The sequence below is a fragment of the Lissotriton vulgaris genome, chromosome 5 (genome assembly GCF_964263255.1).
Source record: "Lissotriton vulgaris chromosome 5, aLisVul1.2, whole genome shotgun sequence".
In the NCBI taxonomy this organism is placed as follows: Eukaryota; Metazoa; Chordata; class Amphibia; order Caudata; family Salamandridae; genus Lissotriton; species Lissotriton vulgaris.
In genome coordinates, this window is record NC_141693.1 from 721,926,453 (window position 1) to 721,949,143 (window position 22,691).

General features: G+C 47.8%; 1 protein-coding gene across 2 annotated transcripts in view; it reads right to left on the reverse strand.

The window, feature by feature from the left end:
* HNRNPH3 (heterogeneous nuclear ribonucleoprotein H3) overlaps window positions 1-22,691 on the reverse strand; it is a 147,660-nt gene that overhangs the window by 38,192 nt on the left and 86,777 nt on the right. The window lies entirely within an intron of this gene.

Sequence of the window (22,691 nt, forward strand, 5' to 3'; positions counted from 1 at the left end):
CAATAATATGCCTATAATAAACCAAAAACCATGGTAATAACCAACCAGGAAGTACAGTAGCCCTAAGCTACAGTATAAAACAACCTCACACTCATGACTATCCTAGTCATTATGTACAGACCAAACTGCAGCCAATCAGGCGACAGCACCCACCAGAATGTTCTCCCCAACGGCTCAGGCTCTCAGATTCTCGCACAGGAGTGAAACCAACATAATCGCCTGAAAGAGCCTCAGAGGGGAGGTGGGCGGGTGCATGTGAATCTATGAAAGACAACAATACTGGAGAACCACAGATTACAGGTAAGTAACTACTGTTATTCTCCAGTATTGGGTGTCTTTCATAGATTCACATGCCTGAATGAGAGTAGATAGCAGTACAAACACATCATGCTCATTAGACGCTCCCTGTATCACAGTATACATGCATGCTTTGCAAAAGAGAATAACATGTCAGAATAAGAGTCTAAAAAAGATCATAGAGGAGGGAGAACAGAGGCTCACCTTATCTGAAAAAATTGCGAAAAACTGCTCTTCCCACCAAAGCATCTGCATCACTTGCAGTCTCCAAACAGTAATGTTTGGTGAAGGTATGCCTGCTGGACCAAGTTGCTGCTCTGCCAATCTGATGGAGGCACACCAGCGAAGAGAGCGGTAGAAGAGAAGACCGCTCTTGTAGAAAGCGCTTTTGGCTGAGAGTTAGAGGTCTTCCAGCCTGCTGGTGACACAGGCTAATTGCTGAAGACACCCATCGGACTATAGTCCGTTTGGATACAGCATATCCTTGACGTAGTCATCCGTATGCTACAAATAATTGATCTGTTTTTCTCCATGCAGCAGTTCGTTGGATGTAGAATTTGAGACATCTTCTGATGTCCAGTGCATGTAAGGCTCTTTCCGCCGTTGTTTGTGGATTTGGAAAGAATGTCTTTAAAATCACCGGCTCATTAAGAGGAGTCAGCTGGAACGTTAGGCATGTAGGTCGGATTGGTACGCAGTACTACTGAATTTGACGTAAATTGTAAAAAAGAAGATTTAGTCGTGAACGCTTGAATGTCACTGACCCTTCTAGCTGACAGTGCTAAGAGTAAGGAAACTTTCCATGAAAGGAACCGGAGATCCACTTTGTGAATAGGCTCAAAGGGGTGACGCATGAGCTGAGCGAGCACCACATTTAAGTACCAGGCTGGAGGTGGACGTCGAACAGGAGGAAACATCCGAAATAAACCTTTGAAAAATTGCTGAATTATTCTTGATGAATACAAGGCAGTAGTTCAGTCCTGACTGAACCTGGAAATGGCAGCCAAAAATACCTTTTAGAGTGGAGTGAGAAAGACCCAATCTGGCCAAATGAAGGAACAGTAAGATCTGTTCTGGTGTAGCTTGAATTGGATGAAGATTAGCCGACTGACACCAGGCACAAAACCCTTTCCATTTGAGCTTGTAAGTTTTAAATATGTCCGGCGCCCTACCGTTGGCTAGAACCTCCTGACAATCCGCCGGGATGTCTAAATGGGCAAATTCAGTGTGTTGAGGAGCCATGCTGCTAATTTCAAGGAGGCTGGGTCCGGATGGCAAATTTGACCCCCTTGTATGGGCAGTAGATCGGTATTGGTGGCAACTGAATGGGATTGCACTCAGAGAGAAGTTAGATGAACCAATACTGTTGAGGCCATGTGGGCGCAATGAGGATCAGGTGGTGTTGGACTGTGCCTTTCCCCTGAAATTTTTCGCTTTTGCCCCCCTAATCTGAAAATGTCTCCCCCATGGGATTAAACCTGTATAGGCCATGAGTGGTGTGAGACACCTTGTTAATATGTGAAGTCATGTAATGGTGTGAGCACTTGTAAATCCCCCCCCCCCCTCCCCATTGTAAAATGCACCTGACTGAAATGTACTGTGTTAGCCACCCCTAGCTTTTGGAGGGAAAGCCTGGCACCAAGGGTTCTCACCCCCTCCCCTTGAGCCAGTTTAGGCCAGCTTTGCCAACATCCTAGAAGGGTCTGGCACTGCCTGGGAGGAAGGTATAAGTATGGGGGGTGTGCCACCAGAGAGTCAGTCAGAGCTGGGACAAGGAAGAGAGGGGACCTGCTGCGAGGTGCTACCGCCACATGGGCCTGTGAGCTGGGCCCTGCACCCCTAAACCCCCCCTCCCCCCTCTGCTGTCCCCACGGGCCCCTGACAAGGGAGGGCCCCTACCCAGGTCGCTGACGCTGTTTGGACCGGGTACCACGCCAGCACTGCGTGAAGAAGCGCCCAGGAGGTGAGGAGGGTGCCCCCGAGGCTGACTGTGGAACTGTTCGCCCCCTGTGAGGTGTGCTGCCAGGGGCTGTGCTGCGATAGCGCTGTTTTGGGGAGGTTGATGCCCCCAAGGAAGCTGTGGCCCCCTGTGGAAGTGCTGGAGAAGTGCTAAATTCCTGCCCCCTCTGCGTGGCCTGAGAATGGAGCGGAGGTTGTGGACAGAGGGAGGAGCAGTGCGCTGTGAATAGCGCCATCTGCTGAGGAGAATCGCGCCGTGTGGCCTGGGGGCACTGTGAGGGGAATCGAGCTGGATGAGCCTACCCTCGTTTTGGCGCGCTGTTTGCCATATAAATAATTAAAAGGGAGCCTACCCCTTACTGCCGCCTAAGAGTGTTGCCGCTACCTTGCGCCGGTTGTAAATAGGCCGAAATCACCGCCGCGGCCCGGTGCTGTTGTGGGGACCCCCACACTGCTGTGGGCACCGTTGCGGCGGCCCCCGGTGCCAGGAGAGGGCCCCCGAAGTGAAGATAGGGTAGCGTTAGGCCCTGAGGCCGCCGTCACCCGCATCATGTGACAGGGGGCCCAGCCACGTCATGGGCCCGGCCGCGTCATGGGCCCGGCCGCGTCATGGGCCCGGCCGCGTCATGGGCCCGGCCGCGTCATGGGCCCGGCGCACACAGATTGGCCCGCGCGGCCGTGCCTGAGAGGCCGCGCAGGGATTGGCTGCCGGCCAGCAGCCCGGGAACAGGAAGCCCCGAAGCCCTGGGTCCCCGTGAGGGAGGGGGACCCAGGTGAATTGTCGGTGTGGGGCCCCCGTGGTCAAGGGGGAGCCCCGATTGCAAGCAACCAGAGCGGGAGGCCAGCCCGCTGGTTTTTTGCCCCCCGAGTGAGGGGCTGTGAGATAGGCGGGCCGCGGCACTCTATCGGTGCCAGCCCCGCCTCCCCCTACGAAGCGGCCGGAGGAGCAGAGTGCTTGCGGGGCTCCCGTGAGGACGAGGGAGTCCCGATTGTGCCGCCCAGAGGCCGTGTTGAACTCCCCGGGTCCCCGTGAGGAGTAGGGGCCCGGGTGTCGCCGCGGAAAGGGGGGACCTCGAGGCACATTGCCGGTGCCTGCCCCCTCCGCGGAAAGGAGCCCTGCGGCTGATCAAAGAGTCCCGGAGAGCCGCCGCAGAGGGTCAGAGCCCACAGGAGAAGGTGGAAGGGGGGGGGCCCTCGAGGCACATTATTGGTGCCTGGCCCCTCAGCAGGGAAGATCTGGCTCCTGGAGAGGGAGAGAGTGCCCCGCGTGTTCCCTGCGCCAGCCTTGAAGAAAAGGAGTGCCAGGAGTAGCCCGGTGAGTGGGTCCCTATTCAGACTGTGTGAGGGGGTGGAGTGGGCAACGGGGCACAGGGTCGGTGTCCGCCACCAATACCCCCTTGGAAGGTAAACTTACCCTGAACTGGACAACAGCCTGAAGAGTGAACTGGTGTAGGCTGGAGGTCAATACTGTGCCCCTGGGTCCCCCAAGGAATTATTAAAGCCCCAAGAGTTAGGGCCAGGATTTATGCCAATGCCGGGTTTATGTTCAGGCCGATTGTTTCGCGACCAGTGTTCTTATGGCCTAGTGTTAATGCCCCTGTTAGTGGTGGGCATCCCCATGTGTTATGCTGCTGAGGCCGACTGCCCCTCTAGGGAAGTGTTAGTCGCCTGAAGAGGTATTTAGGGTGGCCCTAGTGACATGTTTAGTCCTGCACAGTGACCAGGTAATAGGAAATGTTTGATTCGTCGTGACCAGTCACTATAGTTACTGATGCCAATGTATGTTGATGTTACACGCCCGCTAGGTGATCCTACGCTGATTCCAGGCTGTTAGATAAACTAAGGTTGTGGGCCCCTGCGGATGTTATATACCTGCCTGAGGGAGCCGAATGTACGCACTGGTGAGGTGCACAATGTGTTAGATGCCAGGGTATCGCTCAGGAATAATGCGCCAGTGTTGAAATGCTTATGGTTAAATGCCTAATGTCACAGCGTAATGTGCATGCCTAAGTTTCAATTGCATACAAGGTGCCTACTACCCTGATGAGATGGTCATCTCCCTGGCCAAAGGTGATGAGACCGATATCTAATGTTAATGTGCCCTTTTACTGCAGGTGTTCTGCCCCGGTGCTGGCCTGAAGTGTCATTCCAGGCATCTGGTTATATCCCATTGCTGATTTATTACAGGTGTTCCGGTCTGTTGGGATTTACTGTGATGCCAAGAAGTTTTCCTTTACAGGGGTTGGGTTGGAGTTAAACTGCTAAGGATGAGAGCCTGTGTTGGCCCCGCCATTGTGACCCCAGGTTTAATGACCAATTTAATCACCTTCTTTATTTCAGCCATGGACTTACAGACTCAGCCCTTACTTCCCATGTAAATAATCCCCCTTGATGTACTTGGCTCTGGCGCCAATTGGCGTCCTGTTGTGATACCACTGTTTTGCATTTTTGCCTTGCAGGTTGGAAACACTACTAAACTATTTATTTTTTCCAACTCAAACTGGTGTCCTGCCTCTTCTGTGGTTTGCCTGGTGTGTCGTCTGTGGGTACTGCGTGAATGCTTCACATGTCGTCCGAAGTTTGGCCTGCCCGCTTGGTTCCATGCTACCCCCTTGGAGATTTGGTGACCGACTCGGCGTCCACCCTACTGCCCTCTTCGTCCTCGTAGCTGTAATCCTCGTAGGGATTTTCTTCAGCTTCCCGCTCGTCGACCATCTCGTCGCTCGGCACATGGTCGACCTGTTCCTCTTCCTCCTCGACCAGATCTAGCACGGTGTGCTTGGTCTTGAGTGGAATCGTGAAGGCACTCATCTCGGCGGCGACCTCCTTTCTCCGCTGCAAGAGGCTTGCCATCTCGGCTTCTAGCCGACGTCTTTTCCTTTCCACCTCGGCCACGTGTTCGGCTTCGGAACGTTCGGCCCCTCTCTTCGTCGCCTGGTTCGGCGGCGAGATTTTCGGCGTCGACGGCTTGGACGTCGAACTGGCTTCCGGGTCCTTGGACGGTGCAGAGGCTTTAGGGTTTTTCTCCCTCGACGTCGATCGGTCCCTTTCGGCGACGATCTTCGACGCTTTCTGCTGGTCAACAGCTTTCGGCGCCAGGGACTCCTTCTCCGAGGATCCGCTGGGCCTGCTTGTGGTCGCGGACGGCAGATGTCGCTGCGTCGGCGCCTTCGGGCTCTTGGCCTCGTACTTTGAGACTCAGAGTCTCTCGTGTTCTTGTGGGACATCGAGTCTCCTACCTTATCAGGTGTCTTCTTGTAATCGGTCTCTACAACCGTGTAGCTGTCGTCTTCGGCGGCAGCGTTGTCCTCTGAGGAAATCCCCAGCTCGTACAGCGATGGCTTCGGGGATTTTCCGCCGAGGGCGGCGTGTGCTACCCTCTGTCTCTTCCTCACACGAAGGGTCTTCTGGGCGAAGACGGCGCAGGCGTTGCAGTCCTCGCTTCTGTGTTCTACCGGTAGGCAAAGGTTGCAAACCGGGTGCTGGTCTTTCTGCGCGTACTTGTGTCTGCAGTTCGGGCAGAACTTGAACGGCGTGTTGTCCATCCTCGTGCGTTCAGGCCTCTCTGACCGCGTGGACGTCGACGATCGTCGAAGTTCGAGGTTTTCACCTTCTTTCCTCTTCGTCAATGTTCTGTGAAGTCTTCTTTAGCCTTCTTCTTCCAATATCTCCTCTAACTTCCACTCTTTTCAGTACTTTCTCCAAAAATGTCTGGAGCCCAACTGGAACGATCCAGACCCGACCGCGGAAAAAAGAATCTGAAGATGGCGCCCAAGAGGGGGAGCTTCTGCAGGAAGCATGCCGACGTCACCAGAAATGCACCCGAGGAGGTGTGACGCCGACGCCCACAAGGGCTACAAAAAAAAAAAAAAAAAAAAAAAAAACAGAAAAGACTACGAATCCGGACCCAACCACAAGACCGCGGAATATGCACAGCATAGTGAATCCAGAAAGATTCACGCTGCAAAACCCCATTTCTTACAGGTGGCATGGTTGCCTCTTCATCTTTCTGATGACTCTGGGAACCAACGGAATTGGAGGAAAAGCGTAAGCATATATCTGAGACCAGTTCATCGAAAGCTCATCCCCGCATGATTTCTTGTGGGGAATCCAACTTGCAAAGTGAGGGCATTTGCGGTTCTGATTCGTTGCAAACAAATCCAGGTCGGGTGACCCCACTCCCGAAATACCCGATCTAGAGTCGGTTGATGGATCTCCCACTCATGATTGGATATTGCAGACCGACTGAGGGAGTCTGCCAACATGTTGGAAACCCCTTGAACGTGAACTGCTGACAGATTGATGTGATCCAGGGCCAAATCCCAAATCTCCTGCGGAGATAGTAGGGCCGACCTTGTACCTCCCTGTTTGTTCAAGTAATGCAGACTTGTTGTATTGTCTGTTCGAATTATAACTGTGGATTCTTCGATGACTGCTCGGAAGGACTTTAAGGCTAGAAAAATGGCTCGTAGCTCTAACAGATTTATGTGCCACTACTTCTGTTGCACACTCAATCTTCCATTTACTGTCATTCCCTGAAGGTGTGCGCCCCATCCTTCCAGGGATGCATCTGTGGTGATGGTAAACATTGGCACATCTGTTAGGAATGAACATCCCTTCCTTAGATTGTCTCTGTTCATCCACCATTGGAATGCCTCTTTCATTCGTGGAGTTACGCTGATCAGGTCTTCGAATGATCCTGAAATTTGAACTCATTGGAAATGGAGTTCCTCTTGTAAGGGTCTCATTCTGAGACGGCAGTTGGGAATCAGAGGGATGCACGAGGAGTTCATCCCTAGGAAAGACTTGAACAGCCGAACGGAAACGCACTCTTTTTGCAGTAGAAGTGTAGCCATCTTGTAGTTCTTGAGTTGCCTTTCTTATGAAACGAAAGCCCGAGTTAGCTGAGTGTCTAATGTGGCTCCCAGGAAAGATTTTCTTCGAGCCGGAATCAGATGGGATTTCTCGAAGTTGACAGACCCAAAGACTGAAAAAGTGACAGGCACCTTTGAACATGTGCTTTCGCTGTTCCAAGAGAACTGGCTTTGATAAGGCAGTAATCCAAATATGGAAAAATTTGAATACCTGCCAAACGAAGATGTGCTGCCAATGGAGCGAATATTTTTGTGAAAACTCGGGGAGCTGAGCGGAGTCCAAGAGGAAGGACCTTGAATTGAAAGTCCCTGCCAGCCACTCTGAATCTTAGGAACTTTCTGTGCCTGGGAAGGATGGGCACATGGAAATAAGCATCCTGATGGTAGAGTGTTGCCATGTAATCCCCTTCAGAGAGAAACTGGAGAATTTCTTGAAGTGTTAACATCCGAAAGGATAGTTTGATGTATTTTTTAGGTCGAGGATAGGGCGTCATTCTCCTGACTTCTTGCGTATGAGGAAAAACCTAGAATAAAACACTCTTCCTCTTTGAAGTTGGGGAACTTTTTAGATCGCTCCTTTAAGTGCATTTGGGAGAACAGCTCCTTTAGATTAGCTGGTGGTGGACCCTTTGGAGGTGAATTTGGATTGCTCCTTTCCGAATCATTAGGTGCATTTGGGAGAACAGCTCCTTTAGATGAGCTGGTGGTGGACCCTTTGGAGGTGAATTTGGAGGGGATTTGACGAATTCCAATGCGTTGCCCCTGGCCACTACATACAGGACCCACTTGTCTGTAGTAATCTTTAACCAATTCAATAGGAAACTGGATATTTTTCCTCCAATTTTCAGTTTTGGGATGGGTAGAGATGGTGGCAGGCTGTCCGTCTTTTATTGTTGGAGGAGTCCCTTCCTCGATAAGAAGACTTCCTTCTTGCTAGTGAATAATTGTTTCCTCGCTGACCGTACGTTTGTTGCTTGTACGGTTGGTATCTTGGATTATTTTGAGAGGTTTGATATTACGTTGTTGAGTGTAACTCCCTCTGTTGGTAAAATGTCCACGTCCTCTTGCGCTACGAAAGGACGACTTACGAAATTGTAGACTTCCCAGCGATCTTGCTGTCTGTCTTTCTTTATGGTCTGTAATGCTTCATCCACATGTTGCCTAAAGAGAAACTCCCCATCATAAGGCATGTCTATGATCTTTGACTGAACTTCTTGGTGGAAGGATGTTGATTTCAGCCAACCTTGCCTTCTCAGCACTGCAGCCCCTGCCAGTTGCCTGAAACCGGTAGCTGCTACATCAACTGCAGCACCAATGATCTCTGCAGAAGTAAATTCTCCTTCATGCAATATCTTTGCCTCAGATCTTTCGGGTTCCGGAAGCTTTTCGATGTATGGCGATATGTCTGACCATATCTGCCTGTCGTATCGCCTTAAAATCGCTAGGGAGTTGGCAGCACGCACAGTAGTTGCAGCTATAGTGGAAACCTTTTTCCTGATGGAATCCACCAGTCTGCCATCCCTATCCGGTGGAGCAGTTATTTGCGAAGATGGATTTCTGGTGCGTCGGTGTCGCCTAGGCGACAACTGACTCAGTCTTCGACTTTCCTATAAGGCACGCTGGAGAAGTGAGAGGTGCCTTATACTTTATCTACCTGAGGCAACACTGCCGGAAGAGAATTCGGTGCGGACATTATCTTTAGGCCCTCTTTCCAAATAAAGTCAATTAGAATAGTCTTCACCTGTTTCTGTGGTTGATCTTTAAAATCATACAGGAAACGGTCATCCTGTTTAGTTTCCATTGTGATTAAGGATCTTTTTGTCGCTCTTTCCATTAGAAGGTGGAATCCTCAGATATCAACAGGCGGAGAGCAGGTGGGTCTGTAGAAGGACTTTGTGTTAATAATCCCACTCCGACAATACTGATTTGTCATCCACCTCTCCTTCTGTCGTCATCGGAAGTTACATACCCCTGTGTGTGGTGAGATGGTATAGGAGAAGGAGGAACTGTAGGTTGTTTCTCTGAAGCTGGTACCAGAGAAGATTGCCTTGAAGGTCTAAAACCTGCCGTAGAAGTGAGGTAATATAAATTTTATGGTCATGTTGTGTTCCCTAGCGAGTACCCCACCGACTCCATGTACGAGTTAAAAGTGCATGTAACTTCCCTCCTGTACCAGCTATGAAGACGCAAATACATTTGCGTCCAACGTTAACTTGTCCTCTTTCAGACCCACCATGAATGGGTTTGATGGTCCGTTCCTAAGTATGCTATGCCAACGTCTTTTTGAAGTGTACTCCTACGTTTTTCAGCCTGGCTGAAAGTAGGCCCTGAATCTCTGCCACCGAGCCTCTTTTCTGGCTTCTGACTGCGAGGGCCTCTGCCCAAGCAGCCCCCGTACCCGTGAACTCTGACTTACTTCTAGCGCGGCCCTCCGTGCTCAGCTCAGCCTGCTGCCTGCCAAGATTGACTATAACCTTCGAGTTATCTGTTTTCCTTTCCGAAGATACATTCCAGCCTGCTAGCTTCAGTAAACATCCCTCCCCAGCTACAGGGCTAAAGGGCCGACCTGTCTTTATGCAAGTAATTCATAGCCTCTGTTGCCATGCTTCCATGGAAGGCCCCATGCCCCCACGCTTCTCATACAGACACTCAGGCGCTTATACACGCACTCACAGCAAGTATAGAATAGCTTCTGCTCTAGAGACCTTTCTGCCCAGATAGCTTAGTTCCTAAACATCAGATATCAGATATGATAGAAGCACAAGTTGATCTGACATGCCAGACTTCTGTCTCTTTCCGCCAGTGTAAATGTCAAGTCCCCTGCACCCCGTCTATCACACGTCATGCAGCTGCGCGCGCATCCAAGCTTCCGATTTCTGCTGACATTGCAACATTCTGTTAGCACCACCCCTTGGTGCCACCCACTTGCGTCACCTATCAGTGACGTTTCTAGCACACACCCTAGTTCACGCCTAGTTTACGCCTCTTGATGATGTACTAGCACCACGTGTATACTGTTATCTTGTCTTCTCTCAGCTGTTACGCCTCTTACATTGAACCTTATGATGTAAATCAAGTATATAAGCTATGTATTGTCAATAAACGACGGCGCGCTCATCTATCCCTTCTGACATCCTGTGTGGTGGTCAGAACATGATATCCTGATTCCTTTATGAGGAATAAAACCCTTAGAAACTCTTACACCACGGACTCTGTTTTCCTTCATTTCGATTGAGTTATTATTGATTAAGTACTTATCTGCATAGAAATTAAGAGAGTAAATTAATTATTTACATCATTTTGGCGCCCGAACAGGGACCCCTCCCCCACCTCACGCGCCGGAAGGTGCGTTGCAATCCGTGTCCCCTGCCATCAGTTAGACGGACCACACGTGTACTGGCAGGATTTCCTGCATCCCCCTCTGACACACGGAGGTGACGAAGACTGCGATCAGTGCCCAGACGAGGCGGTGAGGAGTGCGGAGGATCCCGACCAGAGCCCAGCCGAAGGAAGCAAGGTCCGAGGTGTGAAGAGGCCCACCAGTTTTCCGAAGTTTTCCGAAGTTTTCCGAAGTTTTCCGAAGTTTTCCGAAGTTTTCCGAAGTTTTCCGAAGTTCCGAGTCGAGTCCAGTCGAGTTTTCCGAGGCCTTCTGTTTTCCGTGCTTCCCGGTGAGTACCATTGCTGGGTCGTATCTAGACGGGTTTGGGTACGCAAGTCCGGTCTGCACTGTTTTTAGGCAGTGTATCTGTACTGTTTAGCAGTATATAAAGTATTCCGAATTTCTGCACTGTTACAGCAGTGTATCTGTATCGTTGAGCGGTACATTCAGAGTAGGGGGAAGTTAGCTATGTCTTTAAATGTTTCATGTGATTAATGTCGTGGTATGAATGTGATTGTTTTTGTGCATTATTGTGTTTTTTTTGTTTAAATAGTTACAGTTGACATTAAGTATCAAGGATCAACCATTCCAGTATCAAGTAGGCACAATGCCGTTTTTTAACAAATTAAAGCAGATAGGAACTAGGAAAGGGATGTTAGAGGAAGAGATTCCAATCCCCCCTAGGGACACTCCAGGTAATTTCATGTATAATAAGCATGGCATAGACGCCATCTTGTATCTAGAGTTATGGACAGATTATACCAAGCATCTAGAGGAAAGATACCGATGGCCAGTTAACGGAACATGGGATGCCGAGTGCATCATAAAGGTAGAAGAAATATTACGGAAAAAGAAAGCTAGACAATCTCAGAAAGACGCCATAGAATTTTGGCGTAAGGAATCACGTAAGCGTGCTGATAGAGCACTCCGTAGAGAAGACAGGCTTAAAGAATCAGAAAAGGCCCAAGAAAACGAATTAGTTACTGAGGGAATTCGAGTAAAAGTAGAACAAATAGATCGTATCCTAAATGGCAAAGTGAACAACATGTATCTTTTGGCCGATGGTACCCCTGACGCCATTTCAGAAATACCGAAAAATTTGCCGTCACCATTAGTTCCAACTAAAGTAATGCATAAGACTACTAAAGACATATTCCTAAATTCATATCTCGAAGATGTAGCGCCAGCTTACACCAATCTGCCTGTTCGTGCCCTGCCTACTGACAGGGCCGGGGGTGGTACTGCCCCCCAAGATCACTCTCAGCCGACACCGAAAAAGACTAGTTCCGTTCCGCCAGCTCCGCCACTTCCCTCACCTAAAACTGATCTGCCGAAACCACTTCAATCAGATCCTACTAAAAGACAAATTCAGATACTGACTACACACAGAGATAATGCCCAAGTTTCCGCTTCAGGAGGTGCGACCGCGGGTCTCCAGACCCCGCCACCGACTCACAGATTAAATCTCAGAGGTATGCAGAGTCCTCTTACGCACAGATCCCCCCGTTCTTCTAATTCATCCCGTCTTGATGCACTAAAAGAAAATATGTCAGTTTGTAGATATGATCCAGAACCTGGACAGGACGACTTAATGGTATTAGCGTCTTTACGGTTAAGATCTGCTACTGATAGTTTGTTATGTTATGCAGGAATGAAGGAGCACCTAGATAGAATATATGAGTTCGTTCAAACGGGAAAGGACCCCGACAGTATTAAGGATGCCCTGGAGAAACAGAAAGTTAACATGCAAGCACTGATACTACGATTTCTCATAAATTGTCTAATAAGAGAACGAGACAGGCCCGGAACAGATCAGAGTGAATTAGATGCATTGAACAAGTGGGGTCAAAATATAGCTGATGGAAAACATGACAGACAAAATTGCATAGAGGCCATGTATAAAAAGATTAAGAAAGCAGTGATAGCAGTACACGAGAAAGAGAAAGAAAAGGCTCCCTCCGAGGAGGAAGAAGAATCTGAAGAACTAGAACCGACTACAAGCACTATAGCATATGTAGGTAAGGGAACTTATCTTAGGAAGGGTATCTGTCCAGAAAGCAAGAGAGTTTTCTTCTCTGCCTTAACGAATCCGAATTCTGCTGAACATCAGTTCCAGGAAACTGATAAACGGCTTCGAGATCGAGTTGGGTACCATGTACTCAATTCTATGGATGAACAAGAATTAGCCCGATCAGCGGTATCATGGGCCGAAAATGCAGACATATATAATGATGACACCGTAGCACAGACATTTCTGAACCTCTCCCCCGACGAACAGAAATTAGCAGGGGTATATATGATTCAGCACCTTCTCATTAAGTACAGAAAACATTATTCCGATCCAGGTCCCTTACATGAGACACTAGAAGCACTACTGATGGATAGATGGAGAGGCTTAAGCACTAAATTAGTTCAAATAATTCTAGAACAACGACGCAGATATGACACCTTTGTAAGTCCTGAATATGTTCCCGCCCCACCTCCAGAAAGGAAAATGTACCATATGCAGTGCGGGGGTGGTATTGAAAGTCAGAACCCCTTGCGAGAAGTGCACCCTGTTATGGGTGAGGATAAAATTTTGAAACGCGTGTATGTACACACGCCTCTAACTAAATTAGAACTGTTAGAAATGAAGAAATTAGTACCATGCCATGATAAAGACCCTGCAGGTTTTCATAGAGAGCTCAAAGACATGTTACTGATGGGGGACTACACATATGATGATATCATGAAAATGTTGAAAGTATTATTGCCTACGGGTATATTCGAGAAATTAAAGGAAAAGGACTGGGAGGTGGGAGACGCAAAGATTGCCTGGGCAGAAATAGAGGATGAAGAAAAGAAACGGGTTCCAGGGTTAGGCCTTGGGGACAAAACTAAAGCATTACCAGGTTTAATAGTACAGGTCCTGCCCAGATTATTGACAACTAGAAAGGAGGATTGGGATGCAATCTCGTCCTGTAAACAGAAACATGATGAAGATACTAGCGACTTTTATTCAAGATTCGAGAAATGTTTTATTATCAATAGTGGCCTCCAGCCAAGTAGCGAGTCGTACCCACATCTTTTTGTATCAAAGTTAGTCGAGAATTCCCTACCGTTAGTTAAAAATAGAGTGTATAAAGTCGAGAGTACATGGCAAGCAAATACGCCATCCCAGATGTTACAAATGTTACAATATCACCAGAATAGAATTAGGGAAGAACAAGATCAGGAACAGAAGCGCATGAAAGACACGAAAATGAAAATGTTAGTAGCCCAGACGGTCCCATCCGACAGTCACAGGAAAGGTACGACCCAGACAAGTCACGCTGCAGCTCCTGTTAAAGGGACATGCAATTATTGCAAGCAGCCAGGTCACTACGTACACGAATGTGCAGTTCTGAAACATAACATAGCGACAGGTAAAACTAAAGAGAGACCGCATCCACCTAGACAAGACCATAACCAGCATCAGTCTACACAGAATACACAGCCCATGCATGCATCTGCACAGACAGCACAGACCGTAGCAGTACCACAGCCACAGCCCATTGCTGCAACTCAGCAAGTCTCACAACAGATGTACCAGTATGCCCAGTCTGCTTACCCCGAATATTCCCGATATACATGAAACAGCCTAGAGAGGGAAGGTGGCTTGCCTCTTATCGAGATTCCTGTAGATCAAGAAGGTCCTTATGTACACAGTCAAGTATTGGGGAAAGATAGAAAGTTTTTAATTGACACAGGGGCAAGTCGCACTACAATAAGTCATGACGAAGTTCCAGGGGCACCCCTCTCAGGCTCACAAAATGTTTCCCTTGGTTTTTCAGGACAACCTATTGTAAATGAAGTATCAGAACCAGTTCCCCTGGCTGTGGGTCCATTATCACGCGTTACAGACCTGTTACTAACAAAATCATGTCCGGAAAATCTGTTAGGAATTAAAACACTGAAGGCTCTAGGAGCTATAATATGCTGCTCCCCGGAGGGGGTTAGACTCTTTCTGCGGGATTTCAAGGGTCATTACGTCCTTCGTGAGTTTGACGTCAGATTGAAAAATGTACCTGATTACTTGTGGGCAAAAGGCCCAACTGATGTAGGATGTATGCACATTACACCATACCGCGTTACCCTCAAGGCAGGTGTTGTATTACCCAGAATCAGACAATACAAGTTACCACCCGATGCTGTAGCGGCTTTACTGAAAATCATTGAAGAGCTCATTGCCCAAGGAGTGGTCGTCGAGACCGACTCCAATATCTGTAACTCACCCATCATTCCGATTCTTAAACGTACTGATCCCAATGCACCGCCAGTATATCGGCTGGTGATTGATCTTCGAGAATTGAATAAATGCATTATCCCACAGTATCCTGTGGTCCCCGATATATCATCTCTCTTGACTGCTATTGATTCAGAAGCAACGTTCTTTACTGTAATTGATCTCAAGAACGCCTTCTTCAGCGTGCCTATTGATCCAGAGAGCCAATATCTCTTCGGATTCTGTTTAAATGGACGCAGTTTCAAATTTTCGCGCGCACCTCAAGGATTTACAGAAAGCCCCAGCATCTATAGTCAAGCACTGAAAAGACAACTAGATTGTATTCAAATGCCAGTTAACACCGCTTTACTACAATACGTCGATGATCTGCTGATCACCGCACGAAGTGAGCCCGAATGTGAAAAAGCATCACTGACAGTTTTACATTTCCTGGCCGACAAGGGACACAAGGTGTCTCCTTCGAAGCTACAATTCTGTGTTCAGCAAGTTGTGTACTTGGGTCACTTGCTGTCCAAAGTGGGGAGACAGCTCACTCCCGATCGCATTCAGTTAATTGTGAACATGCCGCAACCCAAGACACAAAAGGAAGTGCGGGCCTTCATAGGCCTCACCTCGTACTGCAGACAATGGATTCCCCAGTATGCATTTCTAGCTAAACCACTCATCCAGTTAACGACACAGGAGGCAGCGACTTCGACTGTCCTCCCTTGGACTCAGGAACACACACAAGCTTTTGAAGAATTAAAGAAAGTTTTATGCCAAGCACCAGTTTTAGCGACACCATGTTACAGCAAACCGTTTACACTTTTTGTTACAGAACGTGATGGCACAGCGTTGTCTGTCCTCACTCAAGACCAAGCAGGTTCACATAAGCCTTGTGCTTATTTTTCTAGTACATTGGATTCAGTAGCTCAAGCACTCCCTGCGTGCTTAAAGTCAGTAGCAGCAACAGCGTTAGCAATAAGACAAAGTGATTCAATTGTTTTAGGTCATCAGTTAACAGTTCAAGTACCACATTCTGTAGAGGTTTTGTTAAACAGAACCCAGACTCAACACTTAACTATAGCACGACTGACAGGTTATGAATTAACACTATTCCAGCCACACATAGAAATCAGACGTTGCAGCATCCTGAACCCCGCAACACTGTTACCTACAGTTATGACAGATCCAGCTCCGCATGATTGTATAGAAATAATTAATGCAGTAACTAAGCCTAGACGAGACTTAACAGATGTCCCATTGACAAATCCAGACCTGACACTTTATGTGGACGGTTCATGCATGAGAACAAGTACAGGAGAATTAGTGGCCGCGTACGCCGTGACCACTGAAACTGAAATTAAAGAAACACATCGTATTGACACACTGTCTGCTCAAGCGGCAGAGCTCATCGCTCTGACCCGAGCTTGTATTCTAGCCAAGAACAGAAATGTTAACATATACACAGATTCCCGCTATGCCTTCGGAGTTGTACACGACTTCGGAGTCCTCTGGCAAGAACGAGGTTTTCTGACTTCTCATGGGGCCAAGATACAACATGGCCCCCTCATTCAAGCACTGTTAGAAGCAATACATTTGCCCTCGGGCATATCAGTCATGAAGTGTAAGGCACATACTAAAGTCACAGATTCTGTTTCCCAGGGTAACGACCTGGCAGACCAGACAGCAAAACATACAGCACTGACTCACACCCAGACTACTGATGTGACAAAGACAATAGTCCAGACCCAGTGTATGGCAGTTAGAGATCCCGCCCTAGATGTAATTGATATCCAGACACATGCTACTCCAGAGGAGATAAAGAAATGGACTGAACTAGGAGGGATTCAGACAGATCGAGGTTGGGTGACGAAGGGAAAATCTATATGGTTTCTCCCCGACTCAATGGTTCAAGTCATGATAAATACAGCACATAGTCCTGCCCATCTTGGAGAGAAAGCCATGTTAGACAGTTTACAGAATCTCTGGTACAACAAACACTTACGAGCAGCAGCAAAACAGAAAGTGCGTACTTGCATGATCTGTTGTCAGTTCAATCCAGGTAAAAGCGTCCCTGTTGAGCAAGGTGGATTTCATCCTCCCGATCACCCTTTTGAAGTCCTCCAGATGGATTATATCCAGATGAATAGCTGTAGAGGATTTAAGTATGTCCTTGTAATTGTTTGTGCTCTGTCCCGCTGGACCGAAGCATACCCAGTCCCAGACTACACTGCTCCGACCACTGCCAGACAGTTGGTTCGTGAATTCTTCCCACGGTACGGTTTGCCCCGTGTCGTGTATTCAGATAACGGACAGCCGTTCTCGTCCGAGCTGATGAGACAAGTTTCCCTCTTGCTAGGATATCAGTGGAGGTTCCACTGTGTCCGACATCCCGAAGCAGCTGGCCTTGTAGAAAGGCATAATCAGACACTAAAAATCCGTCTTGCCAAGATCTGTCAGGAAAAAGGGGTCGACTGGATAGTCGCCCTGCCCGTGGCACTATTCTACATGAGAATGGTCGCCCACTCGAGATCAGGGCTATCCCCGTACGAAGTGGTCTTTGGCGGACCGCCGAATATGTGGGGGACGCCCGTTCCGAAAAAGATCACTGATATTGATTGTAACATGTTGACAGATTACCTTGCCTCCTTGATGTCTGCACTCCAATCATGTCGTTCACAGGTTGCCGCAGCCTTCCCTGACAACACCGATGTAAAGGCGCATGAGGTCCGTCCAGGGGACCTGGTAGTCGTCCGGAATTTCGACCGGAAAAGTCCGCTGGAGCCCCGCTGGAAGTCTCCAAAGACCGTTCTGCTTACCACCAGGACCGCCGTGAAAATCGAGGGGAGAAAGGGGTGGGTCCACACGAGTCACATCAAACTATGCAATGAACTAAAAAACGGACTGAAACAGGACTCTGACTCGTCCACCCCCACCAAAGACTGTGTTGAAGCACAAGACGTTACTGTGCCTAAAAGAGAAAAGACTCCTCAAGAACTTTACCGTATGAAGCTTCGATCTAGCAAGTCAGACAGTTTAATTGTTTAAGTCCTCCCCTAGGTGAATCGGTTAAATAGTTTCTGACATGTATCCCCTAGATCGAGTTAGAGAGAGAGAGGAAAAGAGAAGAACATATTGCAAATCACTTCGTAGTCACTGCATAGTGACACTAATAATCATGTTCATTCTGAGTATTCTAATTATTATTGCCAGCATTCTGCTTCCTATGTACTGGCCTATTTTCAGGCGTGAACAATCTGCTTACAATGTCTCTGCTGAACACACTTTTAGTGAACTTCCCGCACATGAACTCTCTTACAGACTTGCGCTGCGCAACAATACATTCATTAGTATGTTACACCATTCCCATCAGACAAGTAATGCTACAGACTGTTGGATATGTGGTCGACTCCCTCCCTACCAGAATTACAAGGGAGCTCTGCCTCTCTTTCCGTACCCATTCACTCACAATGGCTCCTGTGGAGCATGGTTTAAAATAATTAATTCTTTAGATCCTGATATTGCTGTTTTCGATGGGGGCTGGGTTTGGGGAAACTTGAACTTAGTCCTGCTCAACGTCTGTTATCCTGATCAAGAAGGACTTCCCACTCGAATAGGAACTGATCTAGAAAATGAAGTATATGGATTAGGTAATTACACAATTAGCCTTATGATCCTCACTGTTGAATCTGAAACTGCTCCAGTTCTGCCCCATATGTTAGTACTACCAGTCACAGGTGAATTATGTGTTAGCAAGAAAGGTTCAGTACACGTAGGTCATAGTAAATGCACTACTGTGGTCGAGTTCAGTGACCATGGTAAATCGTCTTTTAAAGCTACCAGTCATTCCTACTTTGTTTGTGGTCATACCGCATACATACGTTTGCCCCCAGATTGGGATGGTACCTGTTACATTGCATTCCTTCTGCCACCTGTTTTCCTAGCTCCTCCTGATTACCATAGAAATACGAATCTAGCACCGAATAGACCCAAAAGAGATATTCCCCTTGTCGACTACACAGAAACGGCATGGGAACAGTACACTGATTTCAATAAAGGATTCTTTTTCTTCCTAGGACCTGTCCAAAACAGTAAATTAATACGCAGATTAACGAGAACACTCGAAGCAGTAGTGAACGAAACTGCCTCCGCTCTAGGTAACTTAACAGAGGAGCAGTCTGCTATACGGACTGTTGTCCTTCAAAATCGTCTTGTGATTGACGTCATCTTGGCAGATAGAGGTGGAGCTTGTAAGGTCATCGGGTCAAGTTGCTGTGTTTTCATTCCACAAAACGCACCATCTGTCTATCAAGCTATCACCCGTTTACATAAAATTGCAAATCAGATACATCAGAATCCAGGCACCTGGACTTGGTCCGGTTGGTTCTGGACTACGTTAACAGCTTGGGGATGGAAGATCTTATCGTTCCTAGGCATTGGCCTTGTTATAGTATTCAGTTGTTGCCTGTGCCTGCAGTGTGGGCCAGCGATATGTGGACTGTGTGCCACATCCTGCATTGAGCATTCCAGTTGCCTCTCAAACAGTCAAAGAAAGAAAGACGAACATATAATGTTACAAGAACAAACTGATCGATTTATGAGGATCGATATATCATGAAGGGTCCGTAGGGAACAAGGAGGGAATGAGGTAATATAAATTTTATGGTCATGTTGTGTTCCCTAGCGAGTACCCCACCGACTCCATGTACGAGTTAAAAGTGCATGTAACTTCCCTCCTGTACCAGCTATGAAGACGCAAATACATTTGCGTCCAACGTTAACTTGTCCTCTTTCAGACCCACCATGAATGGGTTTGATGGTCCGTTCCTAAGTATGCTATGCCAACGTCTTTTTGAAGTGTACTCCTACGTTTTTCAGCCTGGCTGAAAGTAGGCCCTGAATCTCTGCCACCGAGCCTCTTTTCTGGCTTCTGACTGCGAGGGCCTCTGCCCAAGCAGCCCCCGTACCCGTGAACTCTGACTTACTTCTAGCGCGGCCCTCCGTGCTCAGCTCAGCCTGCTGCCTGCCAAGATTGACTATAACCTTCGAGTTATCTGTTTTCCTTTCCGAAGATACATTCCAGCCTGCTAGCTTCAGTAAACATCCCTCCCCAGCTACAGGGCTAAAGGGCCGACCTGTCTTTATGCAAGTAATTCATAGCCTCTGTTGCCATGCTTCCATGGAAGGCCCCATGCCCCCACGCTTCTCATACAGACACTCAGGCGCTTATACACGCACTCACAGCAAGTATAGAATAGCTTCTGCTCTAGAGACCTTTCTGCCCAGATAGCTTAGTTCCTAAACATCAGATATCAGATATGATAGAAGCACAAGTTGATCTGACATGCCAGACTTCTGTCTCTTTCCGCCAGTGTAAATGTCAAGTCCCCTGCACCCCGTCTATCACACGTCATGCAGCTGCGCGCGCATCCAAGCTTCCGATTTCTGCTGACATTGCAACATTCTGTTAGCACCACCCCTTGGTGCCACCCACTTGCGTCACCTATCAGTGACGTTTCTAGCACACACCCTAGTTCACGCCTAGTTTACGCCTCTTGATGATGTACTAGCACCACGTGTATACTGTTATCTTGTCTTCTCTCAGCTGTTACGCCTCTTACATTGAACCTTATGATGTAAATCAAGTATATAAGCTATGTATTGTCAATAAACGACGGCGCGCTCATCTATCCCTTCTGACATCCTGTGTGGTGGTCAGAACATGATATCCTGATTCCTTTATGAGGAATAAAACCCTTAGAAACTCTTACACCACGGACTCTGTTTTCCTTCATTTCGATTGAGTTATTATTGATTAAGTACTTATCTGCATAGAAATTAAGAGAGTAAATTAATTATTTACATCAGAAGCTTGAAGCATAGGCGTACAAAGGCGTGATTTCGGATGGTGGAAACCGGTGGTAGTAGTTTAGCATGTATTGTAAATTGTTGAGGAGATCTAACGGCATTTGTGCCGTATGTCCAGAGGTAGGAGCCCGACCTTTAGGTTCAAGAAACTGTTGTTCTTCCTCTTGGTCCTCATCTTGGTACTTTATAAGCAGCTCCGATGGACTTCTGGCTGCACGAAAACTCATCCTCTTCATCCTCCTCAGTCTAACAATTGTTCTGGTAACTTCAGCAGGGAAAAAAATGTTAAAGGAGAACCCGGTCTTTCCAATAAGGAAGCTGTCCTAGACGGTGATGGCAATGAAACTGCCAACGACGCAGCAGACCAGACTATTAACTCCTTACATAATGAGTGGAGGCGTCAACGGACGCTGTTGTAGAGGTACCGACGGACAGAGCGGGGCCTCGTTCCTCCCGAGTGGGTGCCGGGTGAGGTGAGGCGTACTCCCACACAATGCTGGGAGATATTGCAGATTCTGGATTCCCTCCAGTATACATCTGGGCTCAGATGAACTGGTAGGATTTATCCAGTGTATATAGCGTGCACAGTCACCAAGTATTTGTTTTAATTTGCAGTCGCAGTTTCCCAATGGTACTGAAGAAAGCTTAGACCAATAGTCAGTTTAGCTGAAACATGTCAACCTCCACTCACTTTGCCTACATATAGTTATCATTTCAAACTATCTTGGCATTTTTAATGTTGACCTTAGCACCATACTGATTAAACCTAATTTTGGTTCTTAGAGTCAATTTTATTCTCACTTTTTCACTTATTTGTTTCACCTGCACTGCACCCCATTAGCATCACCAGTGAAGCCCAGTGGTTTGGTTTTACATCAAGATAATCCATCTCCGCACCATTACTAGGTGCATTGTCTGAGATCCGGATTGATGACATCTCCCACATGACGACACTCCACCAAATGGGTGGGCTGATGGGAATTTCTTTACCAGACCAGGGTTATCACTTCTAGAGTTACTAATGGTTTTAGGGTTCTAGTTCAGTTACGGCACACTAACAGTTTTTGGACCAGGCCACTTCCTTGTGTATGAACCGTCGACGGTGCCATTTACTGAGAAGGTGTAACCATAGCGGCAGTCGACGGGACAGTAACCTTCTTTGAAGGGACTTTCATAGTCAACGATGTTTTCGACGATGTCTTTGTCACCGAGGCAATCTTTGTCGACGATGTTCTTGACGACTAGGTGGTCTTCGTCGACGATGTGGCAGTCGACGACGAGGTATTCCTAGTCGATGGTGGGCTTAGTCGATGACTATGTACTCTTCGTCGATGATGGGACCGTCGACTGTAAGGCGGTCTTCGTCGACTGGCTGACCTTAGTCGACGAAATGTGCGTTGTTGAGGTATGCTTCGACTATGCGCTTGTCGATGGGACCTTAAGAATCTTCGCAGATGATGGTGCGTCGGCGATCGCTGATATTGCCGTCGTCGACGAAATGGGCCTAACTGCTATGTAGCCCAGGGTCGACGGAGAAGAGATTGAAGACATTACCATCTTTGGCGATGAGTAGGTAATAGTCGACGTAGAAGATGAGTCGCCGGTGATACTAGTTGACGGAGAGGCCGTCGTCGACAGTCATTTTCAGAGGTTAATCTTTTTGAGATAGTCCCTTGGAAGATGAAGATTTTCCAGACTCTCAGGAGCGTTCCAGGACCAGATTTAAAAGGTGGAGATGCCTTTTTTGAAGTAGAAGCCGAAGGCATACCACAACCCTTAGTGGATTGGGCTGTTCTCAACACCTTTGCCCTAAGAGAAGTAATCTCAACCTCAGCTCTCCTCTTTCTAGAGGACATAGTAGATCCCGAAGCTATACTTCCTACCTCAGAAAGAGGGTTATCCAGGTTCTTGATCTTCTGCAGCCACAGGAGAAGACTACCTTCTCTGTCTCAGAGGGTCTTCTGAGGAAAGGGTCTGCAGATCTTACACTCCGTTACCTCATGATCTGGATATAGACAATAAAAACATTTCTTGTGGGGATCTTCCTTAAAAAGCCTAAGCTTCCACA